General features: G+C 32.5%; 1 long non-coding RNA gene across 2 annotated transcripts; it reads right to left on the bottom strand.

The window, feature by feature from the left end:
- Window positions 1-416: 416 nt before the first annotated feature.
- On the bottom strand, window positions 417-10,613 carry LOC147409656 (uncharacterized). Of its 2 annotated transcripts, none has more exons than XR_015175099.1 (3): window positions 10,205-10,613; window positions 867-3,802; window positions 417-749 (listed from the first exon to the last, which is right to left on the bottom strand). It is a non-coding gene; the product is annotated as an uncharacterized LOC147409656 (long non-coding RNA). The 2 variants fall into 2 exon arrangements; XR_015175093.1 differs by having other exon boundaries at window positions 867-1,021; window positions 10,205-10,543.
- Between the last annotated feature and the right edge of the window lie 4,515 nt (window positions 10,614-15,128).

Here is a 15,128-nt window from a genome sequence, read left to right on the forward strand (position 1 = left end):
TTCTCTCTCTCTCTCAGTGATTGAAAAAAATATGTATTCATTGGATGGTAGGTAGATTTTCTAACTTTAGAAGTGAATGGCTTAAAAAAAGTCCAACTTTACCACCTAAAGTGTTATTTTTTCCTTCACCTTTGAAGAGGTCAACCAAGGATACTTATCTCCTCTTATTACCTATTATTTATGAATTCTGAATGATCAATTATTTAATAGATTTTTTTTTCTTTTTTAATTTTATTTAGAGACACCACAATGTGTTTGTTTCTAAACTTTTGTTTCAATGACTATCTGGTATTTAGATAGGTGATTTGTGTAGGTTTGATCTGGTGGTGATGTGAATCTTGAGGTCAATGTGTGGTTTTTTCCATTAAAATCATGATCATCTTCGTCGGTGTAAAAAATCAAAACTACTCATTCCATCCCAATAAAATATCCATTATTTATTAATAAACTTTATTTCGACATGAGTGGATTCATACAGAGAAACAGATCGATCTCTCGAGAGAGAGAGAGAGAGAATTAGTGAATAATTAGGGTTAGGGAGGGTGGACGATGATGACGAGGACATAAATGTTTGCATTCGCATCCATCATCATCTACGCATCTGGAGGACCACAGTCTTTCGAAGTTCTTCCCTTCACACAGTTTCTTGCAAGCTTCATTGGCGCAGGTTGGTTCCATAAACAGCTCGAACCTCTCCCTACAAATACCAGGAGGATCTGATGGTCTTCGTTCACCTTCACCTCTCCCACCTGATCCACGTGTCACACATGCAATGGTCTGATCATCAGAATAGCTAAAACAAAAATACCCATTAAACTGAAAACTATATACATATATGAGAGAGAGAGAGAGAGAGAGAGAGAGACCTGGTGAGAAGGTGAGGAGGAGGAGAAGCAAGAGAAGCAGAGGGAGAGTTGTCTTGTTGGCCATCTTCTTCATCTTCGGTTGTTTTGTAGAGAGAGAAACAGAACTTCACTGGTATATAGGCTCTTCTAGTTCTATGGCGTTACTGTAGATTTTTCTAAAGTACAACAACGCCGGACGCTAAGTATTAAACGAACGGTTGAGATGGGAAATAATATTTTAGAGTTTTCGTATAAATGGAGAATATGTTTTTTTTAGAACCATTTGTTGGATACTTTGTGTCCAACGTTGTTGGGTATTATAACTTTTTCTTGTCCTTATTACTGGTGAAATTCATTATTAATCTGACATGTGAGGTGGTCATCGTTCTTACCGCCCAATGTACACGTGGCACCGAGGTTCTATAACTTATATAACTCAGTTTTAACTCGAACGAATCAAATCGATTCAGTTAATTTCTTATGATACATTTTGAGAGCTGCTATTTGCACCCCAACTTTTACTTATTACATATCAATTTCTTAAATTATTTGTCACATCCCACTTAAAGATTAAAACACACTCTTCATACATTATCAAGGTTTGGTTTAAATTATAGTCTCAACATTATAACATTCATTCGAAACAATTTAGTGGTTGTTTCAGTTATGATTGACCTCATGTAAAATCCTAAACCCAAAATATAAAAATCTAGCAAAAGAAAAAAAAAAGTAATTAACTTCTATATATGGGCACCCCAACGTTTACTTATTTTCAATCATTCATTTAATTTCTCTATTTTTAATTGGAGTGTAACACGTAAAAGTTAGGTTGCCATATGTTGAGTGAATTTTGAGTGCTTTTTTTTTTTTTAACGCAATTTATCATGGCTAAGGATTTTTCTAGCAAGGTTAATTTGACTAACTTAGGTTTCAAATCTTAATTAAGGTCTTTGGGCATTCTATATTTCATGGTACAAGTCTCTAAATTTATACTAATTAATTAAGGGTATATCAACATTTCTTGAGTTGAATATGATAAAATTCTGATTCTGACTCACTGTTCATTTTAATTTTTGAAACATGAAGTGCGAGATGACAAGTTTTGCAAAGTGACGATCTTGCTATACATACTTTTTTCCAAAGTGACAATCTCGTTGGTTTATATATCAATGATCTCTCTACTTTGTAGCAAAACTGCAAAATCGTTACTTTTATAACCAACGAGAGATTGCCACTTTGAAAAAAAAAATAGCAATCTTACTACTTTATACCAACGACATCGTCACTTTGAAAACATGTGACCTCCTTCTATATATTTTTGGAATTAAAATGAACAATTAGTAGGAACGTGAATCTTGTTAAAAGTTTATCACGTTTTGAGAAATTTCTCATTAATTAATCTCTGATTTTACCAAAATAATGAAGTGGGGTGTGGGGATAACCCTTTTAAGGTATTTTTTTTCCTAACCTAAAATAATATGAGTTGCCATCCACACCTTCCTATAGCAACATATGGTGTCTACACGACATGTGTTGATTGGAGATTAAATATATATGGTTGCGTGCAATATAGAAAACGGCTAAGGTATGAGTACGATGTATTTTAAACTCCAACCAAGATGTGCCACATAGATAGTACTGTTCTTATTCTATAGGAATGGGACACCTTGCTCGATCATGATTCAAACAATATTTGAGGCTCTCTATTACATTGACAATTGAGAAGTTTGCCAAGACATCACTCAATAAGATTTTTCCTTTTAAAGTGGCAAAGACATCATTAGATCAGATTTTTTTTAGGGACAATGACTGTAAAGACTTATTTTTTTTAAATATGTACCAAAAAGTCCTTTCTAAAAAATTATGGACCCTTTAAAATCCAATTTATCAAATATTAGTCTAAAAAGGATTTTTTAAGTTTAAAAAAAAAAAAAAAAACATGTTTATTTGAGAATATTTGAGCTACTCCTATGTTTTATAATTAATGACATGCCCCTTAACTATGGTCATCTCTTATAGATCAATTAAAAAAAAAAACTTGTTTCTTTTACCAAAACTAATCATCTTTAAATCACATAGATTTATTAATAACTAAATAATTTGGTCTCTATATATTAGATTTATTAAAATATATAAATAATTCTAAATTTTAAATAATTAAAACGTAATTTTAAAACTCAACTTGAATGTTCATTGAATTGATTCAACTCAAAATTACTAAGTCAACACAAATGAGTCAAATAATATTATATTAAATTTATGAATAGTTTTTAATAAATAAAATATTTATTTTTTATTTTTCAGAAAAAATATTAATAACTAAATAAATTGGTTAAGTTTTTTAATTTGATTGCATATATTTTTAGATCAAACACATTGTAAAGTTGTTAAAAAGGTATTTCAAGTATTTTTCACAAACAAATCTTCAAAAGACCCTTAATAAACTAATATTTTATTAAATAGGACTTAAATGGTCCATAATCTTTACTAGCGGACTATTCCGTACATATTCTCAATAAAGGGTCCTTCAGAGTCGTTCTCCCTTTTTTATTCAAAAAATAATAATGATTAAACCTTAATTTTTCTTCTCAAAACCAGTATTCTTCAAGATTTTAACTTTTATGGTAATTTTTTTAAATCTATTTAACCTTATTTTGATTCCATCCTTATCAACTTCATTTTTATGTTTGCATAAAATTCTTAATTTTTCTTGTTGTGGCTAGAACAAAAGCACACACAATTTTTAAAATTAATCCCTTCTAATGTTAAAACAATCAATTTCAATAACCAAACCCCAAGAATGTGTTGCAAAGCAAATGAAAGTAATAATAAAGAAAGTAAATCTATAGGCAAGTCGACAAGTAGAAATCCACTATTCAAAAAAGAAATTAAAAGAATAGAGGTTTATACTTACCTCCAACTCTCCAGTGAAATCCACCAAATCTCTACACCCAATTCTAGTAAGAACCCAAATAAAAAATTGATCTCACTCCCATTGTCACAAGCCTATGACTATAATGTCAAGAAAACTCTCAAGAATCTTGAGCATCTAGATTTTACAAGAGAAGAAGAATACCCACATATAGACTCAATGTTTTTCTAGCTCTCTCTACTAAAACACCCTTTTAAAAAAAATCTCATTTTACGGACACTAACAACCATCTAGAGACCCTATTTTATTTCTCATAAGTTAATGATAAGGAAAATACCGAAAATACCCCACATAAGTGAAAAAACCCATCAATCCTAAAAACCAAAAGAATGGTGATTTTATATCACCAAACCCAACATTTCTACCCCCGAAATTCTATCAATTTTTATTTTACTTGAAAATATCTTATCTTGAGATTTGAAAGTTGAAATAACAAGAACCTTAAGATTGACGATGAGGGTAAATTTTTTGCTAGTTTTAAAGAGGAAAATTGAGGATTTGTTTTAAGTTGTTGAAGATCAAGGTATCCTGGTCATTTTAGTTAAGTTATTATTATTATTATTATTAGTATTGTAAGGGTGGAATATGGTGATGCATTAATAGACTCTATCCTACTGATCTGAAGTTACTCTTTACTCCTTCCTATTCACACCAATATGGTATCTCCCAATAATTTTTCAACGCTTACATTAAAGGTGTAGAAGAGCAATAATAACCGATAGAACTCTCTCATTTGTCAATTTTTCCAAAAGATCCCTTTCTCTCTACTAATTTCCTAATTTATAGATCCCTTCTTTGAATCAAGATTTCCCTTTCATCGAGATGTGATCAAAGAATAGAATGCCCTAATTACAAGGATCCTAAACGGAATTAAAATCTCTGAGATTGAGTCCACAATTCCACGGAGATCTCTTCCAAGATCTCTGGACTTGATAAGCGTAAGTCAGGATGACACAAATATTCAGACCAAGCTTACCTTGCCAGGTAAGCCATGTCTTCACTAATGCTACCCCTGCCCTACCAGTCAGGTTAGACGCCTCTATCTTGATCTGTCCTGCTACTGGACTAAGTTGGAAATATTGGCTTACACATAGTACCACTTAACTGGCTTGGACACGTGTACAATTAAAATATTACATCATTATTATCCTCTACAATTATTATAATTAAATATTGAAGATGAGGGTGTTCAAATCATTTTCTATTAATGTCAGTTTGCAAACATGCGGGTATATATCTCAAATTATTTTTAATTATAGGTTAACAAGTAATTTACTTAAACTATGTGAGTGTGACAACAAACACCAACCACTCAGGTGGTTTTTTACCTAGCTAGTTTTGTTGAAATGGTATCTTCTTTCTTAATCAAGGAAGGAAGGATCACTTAAGAACATTTAATAATCGCTCAAAGTGAAGACCATTTTCGGCCCTACAATATTAATATTAGTCGTATGAGAGAGAATACTACTAACATACTACACCATTGTTTTTATGTCATTCTTTTAGAGACTATATATCATCAAGTTTGATAATATTAATATTTTGAGTTTGACGATAATTATTGATGAACTCAACGAACCTTATAGTAAAAGGTAGCTAGTTCGACAACAAAAATGTTGAACTCAACATTGCAAATGTAATCCAAATTTTCAAAAAAATTTGTTTTTTCCATTTTTTCGACTTTGATACTGAGTAATTTTGTTAACTACCCAGAACACATATATCATAGTTGTGAAATGGACACTCAAATCAAAAGTTACAAATAGTCATCAAAAAATTTAAAATATCAATTGTTATCTTCATTTTTTTATTATTATTATAAATTGTTGAAATAAATAAATAAAAATATACATATAGATGTTCAAAATAAAGATTATATCATTCTCTATTCTTCATTCACACACAAAATAAAAAAATCGTAGAAAATGGTCGCAATCACGATTGGGTATTTCAGAAATACTATAAGAGAAGAGGATCAGGGACTATTAAGAAAATAAAAATTTACCAAATGAACTATTATGATATCACCAAAAACTTAAAGACTGTTTAAAAATAAAAAATAAAAAAAAGTCCCTCCACCCGGTTCTTTAAATATTTTTCCCTAATTTCAATTTATGATATATGTATTTTTAAGAAAAAAAATTTATTTAGGAAAACGGACACAAAGCCCATTTTGTAAATATTTTGAAAATACAACTTTACAATCCAAAGCGTTTGTAGAAGCGTCCAATCCACATGTGGTAACAAGGCTCATTAAGACTGACACATCTCACTTTTGAGCTCGGACAACTCAAATCGATTTATTAAATTTTTTAAAGAACTCAATATAATATAGAGGATCACATCAAGTTCCAAAAGGAGATCAGATTCTTATTGGATTCCTAAAATGGTTATCATAATCAAATCAAATTAATTAGACTCAAAACCGACTAATTAAATTTAGATAAATCGAATGGCTAGGTACCCAATTTTGACACTCTTTCTATAACTATCCATTCTACTAACACACTTTGATTTTTATGAAGCATTAAAACAATGACCCCCCAGTCCAAGATGCGAACCTTTAACTCTTTTTAGTTTTCAAATTGAGGACCTATCTTATAGGGACGTCAAGATCAGACCCAAAATTTGATATGTTCCAATTTGATAACTTTGGGTTTGGATCAAGAATTTAGATTTCAATAATGTTCCAACCGATTCCAGTTACACTCATTAGATTAGACCAAGCCTTCCAATCTAATTTTGTTTTGTTCCAATGATTTTTGAATTGTTTTTGTTCGAATTTAAATCCTGTTTTCTTGAAAAATTTATTTCGAACAAACTTCCATCCTAACCTATCTAAAGTTGGCCCATTCCTATGACCTTGCACGACTGCTTCAACACATAGTTCAACAAAAGTCTTGTGTAAATACGGACTCCAATTTGCTTTACCCTTGTCATTTTGTGTTGCAACTTGTTTGTCCTTGTTCATATTTGTTGTTTCAGAAGACATTTTAAAATGAAAACAAACAAATATGTGAAAAAAATATTAAATAAATATTTAAAAGAAAAAAATTAATCATGTATTAGAGAAAAACATAAATAAATCATGTGTGTCTGATGTAGGACTTGTATTGCGTACTCTTAAGATTATTTACAATTAGGATTAGGCTCATATAAAATCCTAAATCTAGCAAATATAAATATAATAGAGAGAGAGAGAGAGAGAGAAATAATACCCTTAATATTGATAATACACCTAGAATGCACAAAAAATTATCAGAATACCTTAATAAATATATAATTACACTAAATATATATATATATATATATATATATATATATATATATATATATAAAATAAAATTATATTAAAAAATTATAAAAATAATTATTTTCAATTTAAATAAATTTATAAATTTTATTATTTTATCGAAATTTCGGTAGCATCTCCTTTTAAAAATTGACATATGAAAATTTTCTGATAAAAAAAATACCTGCATAATACACAATCTACCATCCACGCAACAGTTCATATAAATATTATCAATTGAAGCACCCCAGTATGTCATCAAAACTTAGAACATGACCTTGAATGAACATGGGACTAATTCTAACATAAATTCATCCCAAAACATTAGAGGATTTCCAACATGAGTAAACCATGAAATTTTATCTTCAGAAGTCGCAACAAAAAAATCGAACGCAAGAAGCAAATAAGGAAACCAATTAATAATTAGATTCTGTGATAACCCAATCTACTACAAACTACAATAGAAATTATAATTACAAGAAACAAAAAAGCCTTTTGATGGGTTAGTTTAGAGACTTTTATTTTTTATTTTTTTAATCCTAACCGTGGGATTGATGGGTTTTGGGGTGAATGGGTTTTTGAAGATTAGGTTGTCGAGGACAATTGGTACAACCATAAAGAAAATTGATGTATACCTATGGATTGTAAGGGGTTTGTGTTCATTGTTGTGCCAATTTGTAATCCATTTGAGCTCAACGACCCTTAGTAAGATTTAAAACCGTACTATGTTAGGTAAGGAAAGTGTTTTCAAAGACTTCTAGACCCCAAGACTTTTCTATTAGAATTAGTTCCATTTCTCTCACTATATAAGGAGCTCAAAATGATGTTGGTGATGAAATAATATAGTTAAATATATCTTCTTCTCAATGGCTACATTCTATACAAGAAGCAATAGCCCTACAATGTCTACAATACTGCTGCTGGTTGGAATGCTAATGGCAACATTAGAATGTACAGGTCTCTCTCTCTCTCTCTCTCTCTCTCTCTCTCTCTCTCTCTCACACACACACACACACACGCACACGCATATATATGCATGCATGCACAAAGATATCAATGCCCATCCCACCATATATATTCTGATTTGAATAATGGATTTCAGCCTCCCCATCTAACATACTCTCCTTACGTGGCATGTGCTTGACCAAAGATTATTTTATTCATTAGGATACACAACTGCACATATATCCCTAGAAAAAAAAATCTATGAATCTAGCATATGGGAATATGGGGAGTATGTTAGTGGGAGGAGTCAAAAAATCACAACCCTTCTAACATTTTTCATGAGGATGGTCTCTATGGTACGGATATCCTCACAAAATATCATCCATTTTCAAAAATTTTAACTTTATAAAAAATTGTTTACAAATTAACAGTAAAAATTGACCGTTGATGATTCTTCAACTTGTAAACCACTTTTGATGGGGTGTTAGAAGTTTCAGAAGTGGCTGACCTTTTATGAGGATGATGTCCTCACCATAGAGTTCATATTCGCAAAAACTCAGCCTATTTCAAAACTTTTAACCCTATAAGACAAAGGATTGTAAGAACCGTGTCCCGTTCCTATAGAATAGATACGTTGTCTATGTAGCACCTTGTGGTATGTGTTTAGAACACATTGGGTACTTATCAACTCGTTTTCTACAGGACATGCAGCCCAATGTGTTTAATATCCAACAAAAAAGTGCCACGCAGACATTGATTGTTGCTATAGGAACGGGATACCGTTCTCGATCATGGCTCATATATATATGACTCACACACCAAAAGACATTCATCATCTTCGAAATTTGTCTCGAAAGAAAGATTAGTTTATCTGACCCCAAATCTTGGCTATAAAACTTTGATAATTATACATGTTTTCTCTAATTCATTTACATTGGAATTCAAGTTTTGTCCAATGTTCTTCATTAACATGATGCAAGTGGACAATCCATTGGTATTTGTTACGGACAACTAGGGAAAGATTTACCACCACCACAAGAAGTTATCGATCTATATAGATCAAATAACATAGGAAGGATGAGACTTTATTTTCCAAACCAAGCAACTCTACAAGCCCTTAGAGGATCCAATATTGAACTCATACTTGATGTGCCTAACACAGACCTTCAACTTGTTGCATCCGATGTTTCCACCGCTAACCATTGGGTCCAAAGAAATATAAAGGACTACTCTCCTAATGTAAGGTTCAAGTACATTTCTGTTGGTAATGAAGTAAAATTTGACAGCCCAAACGCCACTTATGTTTTGCCCGCTACAAAACCAAATCAAGGTGTCAACCACGATTCTATGAGTGTTATTGATCATACATATCCACCATCTGAAGGGACTTTTAGAGATGACATGCTTCGTATTTGAATCCAATCATAGGGTTCTTAGTGAAGAATGAAGCCCCATTCCTAGCCAATGTGTACCTATACTATTTTAACCACTATTTTGGATTAAATTTTATAGATCTGTTATAATCTTTAAACCAAAACCGGGTTGGGACTTGAAAAAAAAAAAAAAACAACAAAATTTAATCTACCCATTGTCCTCGACAACCTCATCTTCAAAAACCCATTCACCCCAAAACCCATCAATCCCACGGTTAGGATTAAAAAAATAAAAAATAAAATTCTCTAAACAAAATAAAAATGCATAACATGCAAACACAAACAGTGTTAGAAATGCATGGAACGTGTCTCATAAAAATAAAAATGTATTCACTCGGGCAAATTACAAAGCACAATGTGGGTATCATTCAGAACTAAAAAGTGGGTATCTCATCTACAAAATGTTAAATAGCCAAGATTCAAATCAGTGAAAATAGATGTTCTCAGTTCAACTTTAAAACCAAAACCCTTACTGAAATTCCCAAAGGAGGCTTCAGATTGACTCAACTCAACCAAAACTTAAATAAATAAATAAGTAAATTCAAGAATGGTTAGAGAATCAGTTGTAGAAGAAATACCCAATTGAAAGATACAAAATTGGACTCAATTCATTGAAGAACAAATAGAATTCAAGATCATTCAACTGTTTACAAAACAGATTTGAAGGGAAGTGATTGAGAATTTCAAAGTGGAAATAAAAAATCAAAAATATAAGAGAAAGAACTCTTACAAAAAGAAAGTTTAGACGAGAGGTTACCTCTCTCTGTCGAAGTTCAGTCGAGGGTTCTATCGAGGTATCAAAGATCAGAGAGATCTCGCCACCGTTGAGGGTTCTAGAGGTTCCTTGAGGGTTTATGTTGATGGAGCACTAGCCACCGTAGTCACCTGAGGGAGAAGACCTGTAGGAGGGAGAGAGATCACTCTCGAGGGTTCTGTCGAGCGAGAAGGTTCCGTTGAGGGTTTAAGTTGATGGAGACCTAACCACCGTAGTCGCCCGAGGGAGAAGACACCGTTGGAGGGAGAGAGATCACTCTCGAGGACTCTGTCGAGGGTTCTGTCGAACGAGAGTCTTCTCTCTGTTTCGCGTGTGAAGATGGAGTCTCGTCTGTTATGTCGTATGTTCGTATGGTTAAGATTAAAAAAACGATTGAAATTGGGGGTAAATTTGGAATCGCGCCATATTTTTTTTACGGAACATGTGATCTCTGCAAAAGCAAAAACGAGAAGTATCAATTACGGTAATTCTCCAAAAAGTATTATTTGTACTCTTTTAAAAAATTATTCTTCCCAAGTATCGAATGTTCAAACGATCGAGAAAGTGCTTCTGACTCCCCGTAAAAATTAGAAGCACTTTGAGAAATCAATCCAAACAGGCCCTTAACCTCCACTCAAGGAACTATCTAACCTAAACTTAAGGGAAAGAACTGTAACAAATTTGAACATGCAATAACAAATTTGAACGTGCCATAGTGCAGAAATTAAAATAAAATAAAATAAACTAAGGTCTCTTTGCTTAGACTTAGTCAAACTCAAGCTAAAAATTTGGGATTCTTCTTAGGGACTCGTTCTATTCTTCTCAGCCTATCAGACACTTTTAAATCCATCAAAAGTGGTGCTCCCCTTTTCTCTATTATGAAAATTATTTTTACTACGGAAGCATGGTGGTTAATTTTCAACGTGAAAGTGGATTCAATGGGTTTTGAACCTAGGTTGTAGGATTTACTGACTTAGTTAAGTTGGCACCTTTTAATATGAAAATTATTTAGATCTTATATAAAATCAGGTTTGACCCAATCTAGTTGTTATTAGATTGGGTTTGGTTCCTAATATTGAGTCTTAGAAAAAACCTAATCCGATAATAATACAATCCAAATCTTATGGGATCAAATCTGATTCTTCGAAGATTGATACCAAATTGACCCCAATCCAATTCATTGACAGCCCTACGGTGTTGCATGTGAAACTAACCTAAAATGTCTCCTCTTCAACCTCTTAATAAAATCCTTTTTTTTTTCCTTCCAATATCCAAACCTTTGATTTTACGTAAAACCCTATCTTTTTCTTGAGGTTTGATCATCCAAGGAGATAAAAATTCATAAATTGAAGACGAGGGTAACTTTTCTTTTTTCTCAGATCAATTTCCGACTTCTACAGGAATTTGACAAAAATTCCTCACAATTCTTGTTAATGAAAAAATGCCCCTCAAGCTGTTCTTAAGGTATTACTTCAAGAGAGTCTCTATTAACATGCCAACTTTTACTTAAAGCACACCAACTTACACCTTGGAAATTAATTTCAAAAGGATTGGTGTGCTATTAGTAAAAGTTGATGTGCCAATAGAATCTATATAATTTAATGATAAAACCATTCATAACATTTTATATAAACTGGGGTTAAAAGTAGGGGTGTCAATGGATACCTATTTAATTGAAATCGAAAACCCCAATTTCGGTTCTCTTTTTATTGGAACTAATTAAAGCTAGGTCTAAAATAGAACCGAACCGACAAGAACTAGAATCGTTAGGTTCTATCCAATGGGTACCTGCGAGTACCCTTAATCAATTTATTTTGTCATTTATTTTCATATTGTAGCTATGTGACTTTCGAGTCAGAAGATCGAAACTACAAGGATTTAGAGTTGTCACCATTCTTTTTTAGAAGATGGTGTGAATAAGCACCCGAAAAGTAATTCTTGAAAAATGATTTTTGTAATGAGTTTCGTACGGATAAAGATACTAATCTACTTAAGATCTAAGTAAGAGAGTCCATTTAAAAAATAAGGAAGGTGTTAAGCATCTAATTTCTTCCACCTTAAGTGGTACTCTTAGAATCGGTCATTTTTCAAAAATAAAAAGAAAAGTAATAAAAATCAGGAAATTTTTTATTTTTATGTCCACAGGATCCAAGGGACTTTAATTTGGACTTGGATCATGAGGGTTTCCTTATTGAGGAAAGAGCCCTATCCATGTCCACGCTTTTGAAAGCATACAATTTCAAAATATGTGGGCTTGGTGATTATGGGCCCATTTTCATAAGAAAGGGGCTCAATGACTTAGCCTCGAAAATGTTTTGTGGTAGGTACAAATGTGTAGGGATTTTGAAAAGAATAATTTTTTTTTAAACGGTTTTCAACCCCTACTCTTTCGACCGAACCAAAGCCCAATATATCAGTTGTAGGTTAGGGTGTCCATTACATCCTAGGGTTGATCTAAATAAAAATAAAAAAAATAAAAAATAAAAAAATAAAAAAGGGAAAAAGAGAAGAGGGAAAATGGAAGAAAGAGAATGGAATAATTTATTCTATTTTTGTCCTCACCTACATTGTCCTTGTAGTATTCTTTTCTTGAAATTCTTTTTCTTGATCTTCAAATATGACATCTTGATCTTGTATTTGAACTTGAGGATGAGAGTAAAGATAGTTTAGCGTAGGGAATGTGAGTTATGGGGATTTTTTATAAGGATTGAGAGAGTGAAGAGGTTGAAGTATGAGGAATTTTTTGGGGGAGAGGGGAGTTTTTATAGATTTTGAGGATTGCTTTTAGAGTTAAAAATGTCAAAAATAAAAAGTGAATGAAAATGGCATGAATTTTAGGCTAAAGGGTTTGCATTTTGGATTGGGGAAAGTAAATGAGGTAAAAGGGTTTGATAGGTTGCTTTTGACCCAAACCCATGGATAAAATTCAATTGGATTGGTTAGGCAACTCATTCATATGTTAAGTGTTGACTAATGTTGAGGGGAGTGGGGCGTTTGATTAAAAGGATGGCTTGTGTAAGGGATTTGATGGTTGGGTTTTAGAAAAGTGAGTTTGATAGTGACAAATGGTAAATGGTATGGGGCGAGTAGGATAGGTGAGTTGATTAAGTATAAGGGGTGTGGGGATGGTTTGTTATAGAATTTGAAGATGTTGGGTGATGACATGTGGTGTAGGTTGTGGTATGGGTGGGGTAGTTTTTAGGGATAATGATGAGGTGAGGTAGATTGATTTTGGGAGGTGGGTTGTGGTGGTGATAAGTATCCACCTAATGTTCATGGGCTTTTGATGTTGTGAAGACCTTGATTGATTAAAATTGTGGACATGAATATGATTTTAGGCTTGAGTAAGGGTTTGATTTAGAATGAGCTTTTGCATATTGGGCTTATGAGTAACTTGTGGCTTTAGTGAGATTGGAATTGGCTTAGGTTATGGGATGACTTAGGATTGGTTTAAGTTAGTGCTAGGGTTGGGTTGGAAATTGATTGGATAGGGAAATCTTGAAATTGGATTGGGTTAAGTTGAGGTATTCTAGGTGGGCTTGCAACGGGCTTAGGGCTTGATGATGAGTTTAAAATTAGAGTAATAAGGGATTGAGAAGATGGGTCGGATAATGATTGGATTTGGGTTTGGTGAATTTAGGTTTTGAGGGTTTTAGGTCAAGAAGGATTGAATTTGAATGAAGGTGAGATTAAGATAGGATTTGGGTTTGGGTTTAATGGGCTTATGGCTTTGGTAGGCTTTTAGGGGAGGGTGATTTTTACAAAAATGATCTTGAATGATCCCAGAGGTCCATTAGGGCCTTTATTTGAAATTTGAAATAAGAAAATTAATCTTTTGAAAGTTTGGGCCCTTGGGCCTTTTGATTTTAAAAATACAAATTTTAGGCTTTTTTGCATGAGGCAGGTCAAATTGGGGTGTCTACACATATTATATATGATTTAAGGTATTTTTTATAAGAACGAATTATGGGACAATGATTGTAACAAAATATATGATAATGATTTTTGTCTTATATGAGTTAGAAGTTTCATAATGGGCTAATTTTTTTATTAAGATAATTTCCTCACCATAGAAATCATCCTCACAAAAAATTAACCCATTCAAAAACATCTAACCCCATTAAAAGTGGTTTACAAAAAACCATTGTCAAATTTTGTCACAATTATTGCCCCTTGAACCACCCGCATTTTTTATTTCAAAATAAATGTATGTCACATAAAATATCTATTGAAGCTTAAAATGAGTTACTCTTCAAAAAATTTATCACTTTAAACTAAGATAATTTTTATTCTTGAAAAAAATCATTAATTTGTATCTTTAGTATAACTAAGCTAATAATTTTGTTGATAATATGCTTCTTTTTTTTTTTTATGATGATCTAAATAACTTTTTTTCTCATTTGATTCTTGAGAATCGAAACCGATGGGTACCCGTGATTTTTGGCGATTTCAATTCCATTAATTTTGGAACCGGCAAGAACTAGAACCAAACTAAATATAATAGTTATGGTTCTAAATTTCTTAAGAACCGACCCACTGACACCCCTAACTAGAAGTTGATATACAAATAGAACTACAACAATAAAAGCTGATAACGGTCAAAATTGACGGTCCATGATTCTTCAACTTATAAATTGAGGTTAGAAATTTCACAATTGACTGATTTTTTATGAGGATGATCCTCTCATCATAGAGATCGTCCTCTCAAAAAATCAACTCATTCCAAAACTTTTAACCCATATAGAACAATACACTTTGACTAGGACTTTGACAACGGAACGCTGTCCTTTCTTTCCACCAAATGATCCAAAGCTTCTCCAGATTCGAAGAAAGAACTTCCTAAACACTCCCCCAAACGGACAAATTTACAATTGTTATTCTTACGGAAGTTATCGGACAAATTGGAAGCTCACCACCTTCACCATCT

The sequence above is a fragment of the Akebia trifoliata genome, chromosome 2 (genome assembly GCF_017979445.1).
Source record: "Akebia trifoliata isolate Shusen 1 chromosome 2, ASM1797944v1, whole genome shotgun sequence".
In the NCBI taxonomy this organism is placed as follows: Eukaryota; Viridiplantae; Streptophyta; class Magnoliopsida; order Ranunculales; family Lardizabalaceae; genus Akebia; species Akebia trifoliata.